Source organism: Hibiscus syriacus, unplaced genomic scaffold (genome assembly GCF_006381635.1).
Source record: "Hibiscus syriacus cultivar Baekdansim isolate YM2019G1 unplaced genomic scaffold, ASM638163v2 tig00117005_pilon, whole genome shotgun sequence".
Taxonomy (NCBI): Eukaryota; Viridiplantae; Streptophyta; class Magnoliopsida; order Malvales; family Malvaceae; genus Hibiscus; species Hibiscus syriacus.
The window spans coordinates 2,238,930-2,253,934 of NW_024063519.1; the positions used below are offsets into that span (position 1 = coordinate 2,238,930).

Below are 15,005 nucleotides of genomic sequence, written 5' to 3' on the forward strand. Positions count from 1 at the left end.
ATTTATAGATGCATGAGATTGCCAATTAACTCTTGATGAGTACTAAATTGTCATTTGATTTTTTTTCCTCCGGGAGTACTTACCATTAAGCAATATTGTAACCATAAAGAAACTAATTTATCTCCATATTCAAAATGAAGAAACTGTGAAACCTAAAATGACATTCAGACATCAGATTTGCAATAAGCATGAAGTCGTAAGTTCGGATCGACAAAAGACAACACGATAACAGAATAATACAAGTTTAAACTACATAGTGAACAACTAGAAGCAAGATTTTCCTCTGCGTCCTTTGGATTCTTGAAGGTAATTTCACTGATCTGAAGCTGTAAAGCCTTCCACCACAACCAGCAGGCACCAGAGTTCACCTACATTCTATGTTTCAAGAAACCCAAGGACATGACTACTTGTAGTGAACAGCTAGCAACTTCGTAAGCACAACACCATCGGCAAGGTAACTCCGTCACTTTTTCAGGAGGTTACGGGAGAATATTCTCTTGCAATATGGGCTGGTTCGCAAGATTATGTGAGGTCGGACAGCTCCAACTAGAGAATCATGAAGAGGGCCCTGCTCAAGGTAAAATGTTTTGTGATGAAAATCATGAATCCTCAGACTAAAGCTACTTATACAAGAGATGAAAGGAGCCACTCAAGAGATCTCATTGAAATTTTATCAAATAAATAAAGCATGGAAACTACTCAAGTACTTGTACCTTGGTTACAGCTAAAGCAGATTGAATGACATAGTTGGCAAAAGGGTCTTGCAATAGTTGTTCAAAGTGCACATCAGAGATTAACTCACGGATGATTAGCGACCGGCTTTCTGCAAAATGCTTGAGGCATTTTTCAACCACATGACTGCAAATTTCTGCATTGAGAGGTGAACATAGTGCCCTTTGAATTGAGAAAGTAAGCGGTTGGCAACAGCAGGGGCGACCTTTAGCTCTATAATGTACTGAACAACATAATTTCTGTTTCATAAACAATTGAATAATATGAATCTGAGAGGAACAAAAGAATTAAAAATCCATGATAAAAAAGCTGGTTCTTTTCGGGGGAGGAAGGAATTACTTGAGAAAAGAAGTAACTATTTCTGATGTAGCTAACTTTGTTGAAAGGTTTTTTGCCCTTTTAGGTACCTCATATGCACTTTAGATTAAATAAGACAAACAAAATCATGAAGAACTAATTATTGATAATGCAAAATCTGCAAGATATCAGAGCTTAATTCGTCATATTTATTCTTAATACCAAGTGAGTACACCCATGCTCATTTGACTTAAAAGGAACAAACATCTATGAGACTCAGTCTCAGATACTTGATCAGTAGGTCATAAAATCCTAATGGATTGTGTCGACATGCATGAATTTTTTACATTAAATAAGGGTTTAAATACTAGTTTTGATGAACTCATAAACATGAAGAAAAAAAATCGTTTAACTACATAAAGCAACTGACTTTAGTGATTCATATATTTCATTAGCATCAAAAACATAAATACATAGAATGGATTGCTTTCTTTAAGCTTGATCCAAGTTTACTCATTGAGCATTACTGAAGCAAATTTATAAGCTAAGATCAAGACCAGAATAAGAATTGTAATTGTCAGAAAACTCAGATGAAAGAAACAAACAAGAAATACTTAGCTTATTACCCAAAAGGATCTTGAGCAAGAAGAAGTCCATTTCGGGAAATTTGAGTAATTAGGTTTTCTCGATGTTGCCCATTAGAATGAGAAATGCAGCGTTGCAACACACAGCATCCATGACGATGTGTAGCAATATCTACGCAAAAGTGCGCAGCAGCATCAAAAATAACCTGCATGGTAATTACCAGAAACAAGGACCAAAAAAGTTTCAGAATCAAACTTGACAAAAAAATACATTCATATGAAAATGCCTACCAAATACAGTTTAAACAATAAGCATACTTCTGGAAGAAGTACAGGTAGTTTATAAGAAGACACAGAATGTGACAATCATGACTGGACAGAATTCTAGTCTGTAGTTCATTACCATGCCTATCATGAAAAATTTCAAGCCAAAAAGGATTCTCCAATGGACAAAAAACTCCTCAAGAATTGTGTTGGTTTAGTTATTATCTACCTCACACCAGTAATAGCTTGTTATAGGTTAGTTCCTCCCATGGAAAGAATGTTCATACTAATAAATGTTCAGAAAGAAAAGATTCCTTCAAACTGGATCCTTGCATTTGCGTCAGTTGGTTCTCAAGCAGTGGTATAATATGCAATACCTGTAATTAAGCCAGTACCAGGAAGAGATGTGTCTGCCTGTTTACGAGGCACACTTACCAAACATGAGTCAAACTATATAAAGGTGTCTCATAACATACACACAAAAGGTACCCTGCACTGACCAAGAGGAGAAACACATACACACAAATATGGCATTGCCTCAAACCAGATCATGCAACCAAGCATAGGTAATAATAGGCCATAGGATAAAAAGCACCGAGACTTTATTTATAAAACTTGAGCACCCATGTCAAGATGCAATGAAAACAAGGTATATTAGTCCAAATAATTAACCAGAGATGAACCATTTAGTGGATCGACACAATGAAATGAGACTGTTGTTGATAACAAAAGCTAATGGTCAATGTAACCTTATATGTAAAAATAGAAGAATGGCATTGGTTAGGATCATTTGTGAGCACAAGTACTGAACCTCAGAAGTTAATTCACCCTCATTATTTTACCTTATTATCTTCGTTGTCAAGGCATTGCAAGCAGCGCTGCAAAACATGATTTCCATTGAGATCCTTGATAAGGTCAAGAATTCCAGGTTTAAGAGCAGATATAATTCGAGAAATCTGTTGTCTGTATTTGAGAGTCTCAATCAACTTCTGTACTACACGAGTACTGAAATATAGAAGTATATTAGATTAGCAACAACTGTATGTGTAGAGAATGAAGAATTAATGATAATGAAGCAGTTACCCATATGTGTTCAAGGAAATCCTCACAAGCTGCCCTGCTTCTTTTGTCACCATGAGAACAATCTGCAGTCTTTGTTCTTCAGTACACATCCAGCAACTTTTGCACAAGGTAATTGCCAAAGGGATCCATCATAAGCTCAACAATATTATCAATAATTTCATTGAATATTATCTGAACATCTAAATAGCTTCCTTCATCAAAAATCCTTTGTAAGAAGCGACTATCATTCTGGTCCTTAGCCATATAATTAATACATCCTCGAAACTCAACTAAGGAATAAGGACTTGGCGTTAGTCTGACCTTTTCTCCATGATTTCTGTCAAATCTAGAGTTTTTCTCTCTAAGGTTTTGCATTGCAATCCCTTTGGGAGGTTTTTCTTATGACACTTCAATGTATCATGGCCCAAGTTGTCAAAACCATATTTCAAATCTCTTTCTTGAATGATGACACTATGATCCTCCACAAGAGGAACCTTGCTGTGCAAGGACCTAGGAGAGCTCAAAGAATTAATGACTCCTCTACCTCCATTACCATCCATTCCACACTGCTGCGAGCAGAGCTCAAAAGGATTTTCGAGGTAGGGCCTAGCACTAAAGGCATTCTGTAATAGAATTCCCCCATTGTCAAAACTCCTGCACTGTTCCATTCCCTGGTCCAAATATAGTGTCTATGAGTATTGTACCAACTCGATTTCGAAACCAAATCATTTGACTGATTGTAACCAAATCATAAGACCCCAATGAATCACCCTTTTCGTTTCACCATGCAAACCAAGCAATGTGGACCTCATCACATCATTACCATCAAAACACTTGAATGAATCATGGCCCGAGTTGTCAACACCATGCTTCAAATCTCTTCCTTGAATGATGACACTATGATTCTCCAGAAGAGGAACCTTACTGTGCAAGAATCTAGGAGAGCTCAAAGAATTAATGACACCTCTACCTCCATTACCATCCGTCCACAATGCTGTGAGCGGACAAAAGGACTATCAAGGTAGGGCTTAGCAAAAGGCATTCTGTAATAGGATTCCCCATTGTCGAAACTCCTGCCCTGTTCCATTCTCTGGTTATTGTGCCAACTCGATTTCGAGACCAAATCATTAGACTGATTGTAACCAATACCATAAGACCACAATGAATCACCCTTTTCGTTTCCACCATGGAAACCAGGGAATGTGGACCTCATGGCATCATTACCATCAAAACACAGAAACTTGCTGTGGCAAAGATTGAAACCCTTCATTAAACCCTTCATATGAAATATTTTCCACCATGCAAACCAGGGAATGTGGACCTCATGACATCATTACCATCAAAACACACAGAAATTTGCTGTGGCGAAGATTGAAACCCTTCGTTAAACCCTTCATATGAACTATATTTTCCAGCGTTATAAGAAGATACATCACCAAAAACTAAGGCCCAAACCATCTGGATCGCACTCGGATCTCCTCCTTTCAGCAGAATCATCCCCGTCGATTCTTCATCTCCAATATGCATTTGGCATAGATTCTCACACAAATCAAAACCATCATCGACCCAATTTTTTCATTTGCGTTCTTATTTCTGAAATGAAGAACAGGCAATGACGTAGGATCCAACCAGAGTCCATGATGATGAATATCGGGTTGTCGTTGTTGTTGTCGGTCTTCAAATGGTGAACTCTTCTCAGGTGAAGGAAACTCGTTAGAGAAGGAACTTGAGGGAGAAGGGAAAGTCGAGTTATTGGTGAACGGTGTTGACGACTGAGAAATGGAGGAGTTTGAGGGTTCTCTCTCGATAAAGTTTCAAGCTCACTATTTCTCTTCATGTCCCTTATCAACATCATCTTCTCCTTCTCACCCACTTTAAACATCTTCCCGGAAACCCAAAAACAAAAAAGAAAAACAACAAACAAACTAAATATATGCAAAGAGCATACGTTTACACGAAAACAGAGAATCAAAGTTTAAAAAAACCCAAATATAAATTTTAATTTGTTCTTAACAAAGTTGATGAAGCAAAAAGAATACCAAAGGTTCACATCGAAAAAATAAAAATAAAACGTTTCCTTTTCAGTCTCTTTGGCTGATTTGGGTTTTTCCCTTCCAGGGAAATAAAGAGGAGAAAGAAAACAATAATGGGTATATCGACAGTTACAAAAGGGATGATGGTGTACGGACTGGTAATGGTATAAGCTCACTCAATTGCAGTAGGTGAGCAGGCTCAACGTGTGAAAATATATACACATAAATAAAGAGATTTAAAAAAAATATTTTCGTTGTTGGTTATAGTCATCGGCATCTATCTCGAAACACAAAACAGAATGCTTGATTTTCTCTGATGATTGACTTAATTTTCTTAGGTATACGATTAGTTTTAGTTTTCTGTAAGTGAAAACAAAGATTTAAAGCCATTCGATCTGTTGAAATTTGGAAAGTTCTCTAAGGTTTCCGAATTCAAAGGTTTAAAATATAGTGTGTGATTTGGTCTTTTGGGTATATACGATAGAGCTAACCGCACCAGAGTCCGTTTTCCTCCGATATAATCTTAACTGTGAAGTTGCTTTGTCAACAGAAAACACTGAAGAATTTCTGTTTCTTGTTGGCCAAGAAATTCGGTTTTAAATGGTAAATCTTTTATACAAGTTTTTTATATTGTTTTACTATTTTAACTCCATCTTTTTTTTTGTTCTTCAAATATGTAATTAAAGTCAATTTCTATTGATTTTCTTAAAAAAAAAATTACATGGTTAAAAACATGCTACACAATATAATACTTTTTCATGACAAAAAGGTTACATGTAGTAAAGTCAATTTATCATTTTCATCCCTATAAATTTTTACATCAATTTAATCCTCGAGGTTGTCTATGATGTTCATCCTAATCCTTCGAAGTCCATTTTAACTAATATAACCATTAGTCTTCTGTATTTTTTAACACCAGCAATTTCCAAATCAACCAAAGTGACTTGATGATTATGTGACATTTACTAAAAAATGAATAATAAAATATCTAAAATATTTACTAAATACAACGGTTAGAAAAAATCCCTAAAAATTTGACCTAATCCCTTAATCTCACTTAAATAAATAATAAAATATTTTTGAATTTGTTTGAACCATTTTGTTTAATACATATTTTAATCTAATCCTGTAATCTAAAGGCACAGAATACTCACAGTTCTATTAGTAAAAAAAATCAACTGATTTTGAGGGTTAGGATGAACAACATAGACAACTTTGAGGACTAAATTGATTCGAAAAACGATATGGGTGAAAATGATAAATTGAGTTTACTACAATGGTAACATTGACCCTTAAGCCTACCTTTTTTTTTATCTTTTATTCCAAAACAATATTAAAATAAAAAGTATAAAATTTGTCAAATTGCATCAGAAATGTCCCTACACCTTTATTTTAAATTAATCTCTAATTTTTTTAAAAAAAATTAGTCTCTAAATTTTAAAATATTATATTGATTTTAAATTTCTTTTCAAAAATAGTTTTTAAATTATAATTCTTATTTTAAATTAATTTTAAACTTTAAAAGTATTATATATGAATCATCAATTTATCAGTCATAGGTGCAATTTTTAAAACCTTTGAAATAACTCAACTTTTTTAGTCATTTCTAGTTTTCAGCCTTTTCAAAAGAAAAAGAACAACACATTAATAGAAGGATAAATATATTTTCTTTATCTAAATTTCATTCCAGAATAAGTCTAGAAATATGTATTTGATCCAAATATTACGGGCTTGTTAAGTGTGGATCCTTAAAATGTTATATTATAATAAGAGATTAAAAATGCACACTTAAAATTTTTATATAATATTCGACTATTTGGTGTTAGTTTTGGAGTGTTTAATGAATTGAGTATCTTGTGAGTTACTTGTATTTAACTTGGTCAAAATTCGATTAAAGTTGGATTCGGGTTGACTTAACTCGAACTTAAGTTTGACTCAAGATTTTAATGGGTTGAGTCTAGTAAAATCTAACTCGGCTCGATAATTTATGGAGCAACTTGTTACTTTTTTTTTATAACTTTTTAGTAGATTAATAATTGCAAGCAACAATAAATTGATTGAAGAGTGTTGATTTCTTATTTTATTGATTATGTATAGTTTAACTTCTTTTTTTTTTAATAATGTTGTTAATATGTTAGTTTGATGTATTTCTATATTACTGTAGTTTTAATATGTTAATTTGATGTGTTTGTGGATTGCTATTTTTATTTTATTTTGATATTTTTTTGATTTTTTTTTTTTTTTATAATTTATGTTTATTAAATATTAGTAGATTTTATCTATAGTTATAAAAATAAGGTAAAAATTTTAGTGAGTTTAATGAGCAAAGAGTCGAGCACCGAACTTAATGAGCAACGAGCAATGAGTCCAGCAGCGAGCTTAACGAGCACCGAGTTTAACGAGCAACAAGTTTTAACGAGCAAGAATCGGAAAAAAAAATTAATGAGCTTAGTGAATAACGAAGACGAGCAACAAATTTTCGTGATCGACTCGCTCGATAAGCGCCCTAGTTTAGTATAGTGGTTTTTTTCTTAGTTAAATCAAAATAATAAAAATTGATGAACTAAACTTTACGCCACATCAGCAAAATCATTGTTTACGAGACATGAATTTTGCATGTGAATGGTCTCTTGTGTTCTATGAGAAAACAAACCACGTATTTTTTTTTTTTACAAATGAAGTAGCTATAGATAATAGCCTACTATCTTTTAACACATTCTCCTTCTAAATTCATTTCTAACAGCTTTATTATTTCTTCTGGTGAGTTTTTCAGAATGTGAACTCCCCTCTTTCTCAAATGCTAGATTAGCGAGACGATCTGCATATCGATTCCCCTCTCTACATATATGTCTAATGTCCTGTATCCAGCCCTCTTTTCTTAGTTCTTCACATTCTCTGTAAATCACTTCCTTTTGAATATCATCCACCCTCTCTTTGTTAAGGGCTTCGATTACCCATTTTGCGTCAGTTTCCACAATGAGTTTATTAACTCCTGATTCTTTGGCGAGCATGAGCCCCTGTCGTATCCCCCATAATTCTGCCATTACGCTGGTAGTTCTCTCTGTGTTTATTGTTAAAAGTTTCAAAGTTTGGCAACCAACTTTGGAAAATGTTTTTTTCAAAGTTTGGTAAATGTTTCTTTGAAAAATGTTTTTCAAAGTTTGGTAAAATTTTGGTAGATGTTTGTTGAAAATAGGAATGGGTAAATTCACTTTAGTCATTGCACTTTAGGGTATTTTCAAAGATTAGTCCCTAAGTTTCTACTATAAATACCCTTACCCATTTAGCTTCAAAATCATCTCAAACATTTCTTTCTTCCTATACTAGAGAGCTTTCTTGTGAGTAGTGAGTGTTTTGTAAACACCTGTAAATTTTCTCTCTTAGTAAAAGATCTGCAGCAGCCCGGAGACGTAAGCACAATTGGCTGAACTCCGTTATCAATTTTCGGGTATTATTTTTCCGCTTTTATTTCGCATTCTCACTAATCTGGTTATAGGGAAATTACTTGTACTCGGTTTATTTTCCTAACAACTGGTATCAGAGCTTTTGGTTGTGAATTTTGTCAAATTTTCTGCGAGGGTTACTATCATTACTATTCACGTGAATAGTGAAATTCGTGAATAGTGAAATTCGGTCGGCGATACGAGTTTGTCGACGGTGGTGTTCTAATACACGGGTGATTCGCAAGAATTGTCAGAAACGATCCAAACGAAGCCAGATTCGAGTGGGAGCGATGGCTGCAGACGAAGGGAAGGTGAAAATTGAAAAGTTCGATGGTGCGGACTTTGGCTTTTGGAAGATGCAGATTGAAGATTTTTTGTACCAGAAAAATCTATATCAACCTCTCTCAGGAAAGCAACCAGAGGGCATGAAGGAGGAAGATTGGGCTCTTCTCGACAGAAGCCTCGGAGTTATCCGACTGACGTTATCCCGCAATGTTGCTTTTAACATAGCAAAGGAAAAGACCACGGCGGGTCTAATGGCGGCTCTCTCCAGTATGTACGAGAAGCCATCGGCCTCAAACAAAGTTCATTTGATGAGGCGATTATTCAATTTGCGGATGGCGGAAGGGGCATCGGTGGCACAACACCTAAATGAACTCAACACAATCACAACCCAGTTGAGTTCAGTGGAAATTGAGTTCGATGATGAAGTTCGAGATTTAATTCTCTTATCATCTCTACCAGACAGTTGGAATGCTACTGTTACAGCAGTCAGCAGTTCGTCGGGAAACAGCAAATTAAAATTCGACGATGTTCGGGATCTGGTATTGAGTGAAGAAATTCGACGAAGAGAATCGGGTGAAGCATCAACCTCCTCAGCCTTACACACGGAGTCTAGAGGAGAACTTCAGAAAGAAATTCAAATCGTGGCAGATCAAAATCTAGAAGGGGCAAATCAAGAACAGGAAATAAGATTTTACCTGTTATAATTGCGGCAAAAAGGGTCACTTCAAAAGAGATTGCCGAGCACGAAGAAAATACCGGCGCACAGGAATCTACAACATGACGGAGGAGACAGGTGATGCCATGATTTTAAGCGTCAACAGTCCGATTGAATCATGGATCTTGGATTCAGGGGCATCTTTCCACTCCACCCCATGCCGAGAAATCATGGAGAACTATGTCAGTGGTGATTTTGGGAAGGTTCATCTAGCTGATGATGAAACCTTGAAGATCGTCGGAAAAGGAGACACCGACTAAAGCTGCCAAACCAGTGAGACATATCCTGGCCTCAAAAGAAATCTGATTTCTGTTGGGCAGCTTGATGGAGAAGGATATAGTACAACTTTTTCAGGCTGTGAATGGAAGATTACCAAAGGAGCACTCGTCATTGCTCGTGGTAAGAAGACCGGTACTCTCTATGTAACCTCAAATTTAGAGAATATCATTGCAGTAGCAGATGCTGATGGAAAATCAAACCTATGGCACCAAAGGCTTGGCCATATGAGCGAGAAGGGAATGAAGATACTTCTGTCAGAAGGGAAGCTGCCGGATCTAAAGAATGTAGATGTCGGACTATGCGAGGATTGCATCTTTGGCAAACAAAAAAAAGTCAGTTTTGCAAAGATTGGCAAGACACCCAAGGCAGAAAGGTTAGAGTTGGTTCATACTGATGTATGGGGACCATCCCCAGTTCCATCTCTTGCGGCTCACTATATTATGCACATTCATCGATGATTCAACAAGGAAGGTGTGGGTTTATTTTCTGAAGAAGAAATCAGAAGTCTTTGATACCTTCAGAAAATGGAAGGCCATGGTGGAAAATGAGACTGGTTTGAAAGTCAAGCGGTTGAGGTCTGACAATGGAGGAGAATACAGAGACAGTAGATTCAGAGATTTCTGCGCAAACAATGGGATCAAGATGGAGACAACAGTTCCCATAACACCGCAGCAGAATGGCGTAGCAGAGCGCATGAACAGAACTCTGAATGAACGTGCCAGAAGCATGAGGATACATGCCGGATTGCCCAAATTTCTATGGGCTGAAGCTATCAACACTGCAGCTTACTTGATCAACCGTGGGCCCTCAGTTCCTTTGGATGGCGGAATACCAGAGGAAGCTTGGAGCAAGAAAGAAATAAACCTTTCATACTTAAGAGTGTTTGGTTGTATTTCTTATGTACACATAAACTCTGCTGAAAGAAGTAAACTTGATGCCAAGTCCAACAAATGCGTCTTGTTGGTTACGGTGGTGATGAGTTCGGTTACCGGTTTTAGGACTACGAAAATCGAAAGATCATCAGAAGCAGAGACGTCATTTTCAATGAAAATGTGATGTACAAAGATAGGTCAACCGCAGAATCAAGTAATACCGAAGCTGAAACAAAGGAATTTGCTGAGTTCGAGGAGATTTCTGGAAATGATGTTCAGATCAATCCTGAAGCAGTTCAAGAAACCAGGCACACCAGAACTGAGACGCTCCTCCAGAATTCCTAAACCAACCCAACGGTATTCTCCTTCTTTACACTACTTGTTGCTGACTGACAATGGTGAACCAGAGTGCTATGATGAAGCAATGCAAGTGGAGGATTCAGTCAAGTGGGAGTTTTCCATGAAAGATGAGATGGACTCGCTTATGTCAAATCAGACATGGGAATTAGCTGAATTACCACCAGGCAAGAAAGCGCTCCACAACAAGTGGATTTACAGGATCAAAGAAGAGCACGATGGGAGCAAACGCTACAAAGCAAGATTGGTTGTCAAAGGCTTTCAGCAAAAAGAAGGTATTGACTACAATGAAATTTTCTCTCCAGTCGTAAAATTGTCTACAATCAGACTGGTGTTGAAAATTGTAGCTGCAGAGAATTTACATCTTGAGCAGTTAGATGTAAAGACAGTTTTCCTTCATGGTGATTTGGAGGAAGAAATCTATATGAGGCAGCCAGAAGGCTTCATAGAGGCAGACAAGAAAAACCTGGTATGCAGGTTGAAGAAGAGCTTGTATGGTTTAAAACAAGCTCCTAGACAGTGGTACAAGAAGTTCGATAGTTTCATAAGTAGCAGTGGTTTTATCAGATGCCAAGCAGATCATTGTTGCTACATCAAGAGGTTCGACAACAGCTTCATTATTTTATTATTGTACGTTGATGACATGCTCGTTGCAGGCTCAGACATGCAAGAGATTATACACTTGAAGCAAAAATTGTCGAAGCAGTTTGCTATGAAGGATATGGGCGCTGCAAAGCAGATTCTTGGGATGAGGATCAAGAGAGACACAAAGTCGGGGACTTTGATGTTATCACAGGCTGAGTATATCAACAAAGTACTCTCCAGGTTCAACATGCAAGATGCTAAACCAGTAAGTACACCTTTAGGTGTTCATTTCAGACTCTCCAAAGACCAATCACCAAAGACGGAGGAAGAACGTGCACACATGGTGAAGGTGCCGTATGCCTCAGCAATTGGAAGTCTGATGCATGCCATGGTTTGTACCATACCAGATATTGCTCATGCAGTGGGAGCTGTTAGCAGGTACATGAATAATCTGGGCAAGGTACACTGGGAAGCAGTCAAATGGATCCTCAGATATCTTCGGGGTACCACAAACAAAGCACTTTGTTTCAAAAGTGGAGATATGATACTGACAGGCTATGTAGATGCTGACTTAGCCGAAAATGTCGACATCAGAAGGAGCACTACAGGGTATGTCTATACTCTAGGAGGAACTGCAGTGAGTTGGGTTTCTCAACTACAGAAGATAGTTGCTCTCTCCACAACTGAAGCAGAATATGTCGCTGTTACGGAAGCCAGCAAGGAGATGGTTTGGCTCCAAAGTTTCTTGGAAGAGTTAGGCAAGAAACAAGAAAACAATATCTTGTATTGCGACAGTCAAAGTGCTATCCATCTAGCAAAGAATCCGTCTTTTCATTCTAGGACAAAGCACACACAATTGAGATATCATTTTATCCGGTCTCTTCTGGAAGATGGGATTTTGAAACTTGAAAAGATTAGTGGAGCTCAAAATCCGGCAGACATGTTGACAAAGACGGTGACTACGGACAAACTGAAGTTGTGTTCAACTTCAGTTGGCATGCTAGAATAACAAGACCAGACATGCTGCTGCATTGATCGAGGTGTGAAGACATATTAAAATCAGTCTTCAAGTGGGAGATTGTTAAAAGTTTCAAAGTTTGGCAACCAACTTTGGAAAATGTTTTTTCAAAGTTTGGTAAATGTTTCTTTGAAAAATGTTTTTCAAAGTTTGGTAAAATTTTGGTAGATGTTTGTTGAAAATAGGAATGGGTAAATTCACTTTAGTCATTGCACTTTAGGGTATTTTCAAAGATTAGTCCCTAAGTTTCTACTATAAATACCCTTACCCATTTAGCTTCAAAATCATCTCAAAACATTTCTTTCTTCCTATACTAGAGAGCTTTCTTGTGAGTAGTGAGTGTTTTGTAAACACCTGTAAATTTTCTCTCTTAGTAAAAGATCTGCAGCAGCCCGGAGACGTAAGCACAATTGGCTGAACTCCGTTATCAATTTTCGGGTATTATTTTTCCGCTTTTATTTCGCATTCTCACTAATCTGATTATAGGGAAATTACTTGTACTCGGTTTATTTTCCTAACATTTATCATAAACCCTTTTATCCAATTCCCGTTCTCATCTCTAATCAATTCTCCTGCTGTCGCTTGTCCGGTCAGGCTCCATCCGAGTTTAAAATCCAGCAGTCCCGAGGCGGCCTCCTCCATTTGACCCATCGTGGCTCCTTGGTGATTTTCTCCCGTGAGTTCTCTTTTGCTGCTTTGATATTCCTTGCGAGGTTTATGCTGTAATGAATAATTTGGTCTGGGTTCTTATTGTTTTTGTTGAAGACTAAATCATTCCTGCCTTTCCATAATCCCCAAAGTGTTGTTGAAAATAAGGATCCCCATGGAGTGTCATGTTGTCCCATCTTTCTGGATCTACAATTGTTTTGGAGCCAGTCTTTAAACTTTCTGTTATCGAATTGATCATCATATTGATTTGCTCCAATTCCATCCCATATTGCTTTTGCCGTAATGCATCTCCTTAATATATATTCTATCGATTCCATCTCGCCTGGGCAACTTATGCAGTCCGATTTCTCTGTCATATTCTTCTTCATTCTTATATCATTTGTATTTAGTCTGTTCAGATAGCAAAGCCAAATGAATACTCGATTTCGTGTTCTATGGTCTCCGTCTTCCAGATCCAGTCAAGGTATACCATTTATAATATATTTGAAAGCGGATTTCACTATAAAACTACCATCCTTTGAGAATCCCCAACTAATTTTGTCTTGCTCACCCCTATTTCTTGTCATTTGAATCGGTATACTCTTGATTTGGTCGATAGTTTCTCTCGACATTACATGTTGTAATTTCTGTATATCCCACGTTTTATCTTCTGTTATGATTTGAGCCACAGTAACATTTTCCTCGTTTTCTCTCTCTAGATAGTCTTTTATGAGAGCTGATTTTCCTACCCACCAATCATGCCAAAGTCTACTTTGATCTCCTGATCGAATCTGATGTTTGCATCATTTCTTCACTATTTCTCGTGTCTTAAGAATGCCTCTCCAAGTATTTGAACTCCTGGCATTGTTTCCAACTTTCATGAAGTTATTATGTTTCAAGTATTTCTCCCTAAACACTTTACACCGAATTGTTTTCTAAACAACCACCATGCATTTTTTTGCCATGAGAGCGAGGTTCATGTCACATGCTTTACGTAATCCGAGTTCTCCGGAATCCTTCGGCTTGCAAACAATATCCCAGTTATGCGAATATTCTGTCCCGCCTCCCCACAAACCACGTATTTAACAGACGAATAAATTCATGTAGTAATCCGTTTTCATCCTCTTCTGCAAATAAAAAAAAGTAAAATACATTAGATACCACCAAATTTTAGCCGTTATATAGTTTATACCATTAAACTTTCAATTTTTTCAATTATATTGATTTTTGTTTTAATTATATTGTTAAACCATTAAATTGTTAACAGCATGATGACATGGCGAACGGCTGTCTGCTTTAGACGTTGATTTAACGGCCCAATATAATTGAAAACAAAATTCAAAGTTCAATGGTATAAACGATACAAAGCCTGAAGTTTGGTGATTTCTGGTGTAATTTACCATAAAAAAGTTGAGATCGTGTCCGCCACCGGCATGTAAAATTGCACTATAGCATGTAAGCAGAGTGGGTGGCAGGGACCAATAAAAGAAGATAAAAATAATGACAAAAACCCTGGCCTCGTGCTCTCTTTAAATGCCAAACCAACAGCAGCTTGTCAGACAATGATACCCGCTTTCATGGTCTGCTCACCCCCCGCAACCTACTCAGATTTTGTCCTACAGAATGTGTTGTTGGTTAAATAATCCCAATTCATACAAAATGAGGTTAATTTTCAAGTATGTAGACTGTTCAATTATGAGTGTACATAAGTTTTGCTATTCGATCTTACATATTTTTTAAAAATCCATGTTAAACATATGTTTATATCCAATGTTACACCTAAATTCGAATAATATAAACACAACATATAATGAGAATCGAAAGCACTAAG

At 36.8% G+C, this 15,005-nt stretch overlaps 1 pseudogene; it reads right to left on the reverse strand.

Annotated features, from left to right (window-relative positions):
- Window positions 1–401: 401 nt before the first annotated feature.
- On the reverse strand, window positions 402–4,844 carry LOC120194942 (annotated as a pseudogene).
- Between the last annotated feature and the right edge of the window lie 10,161 nt (window positions 4,845–15,005).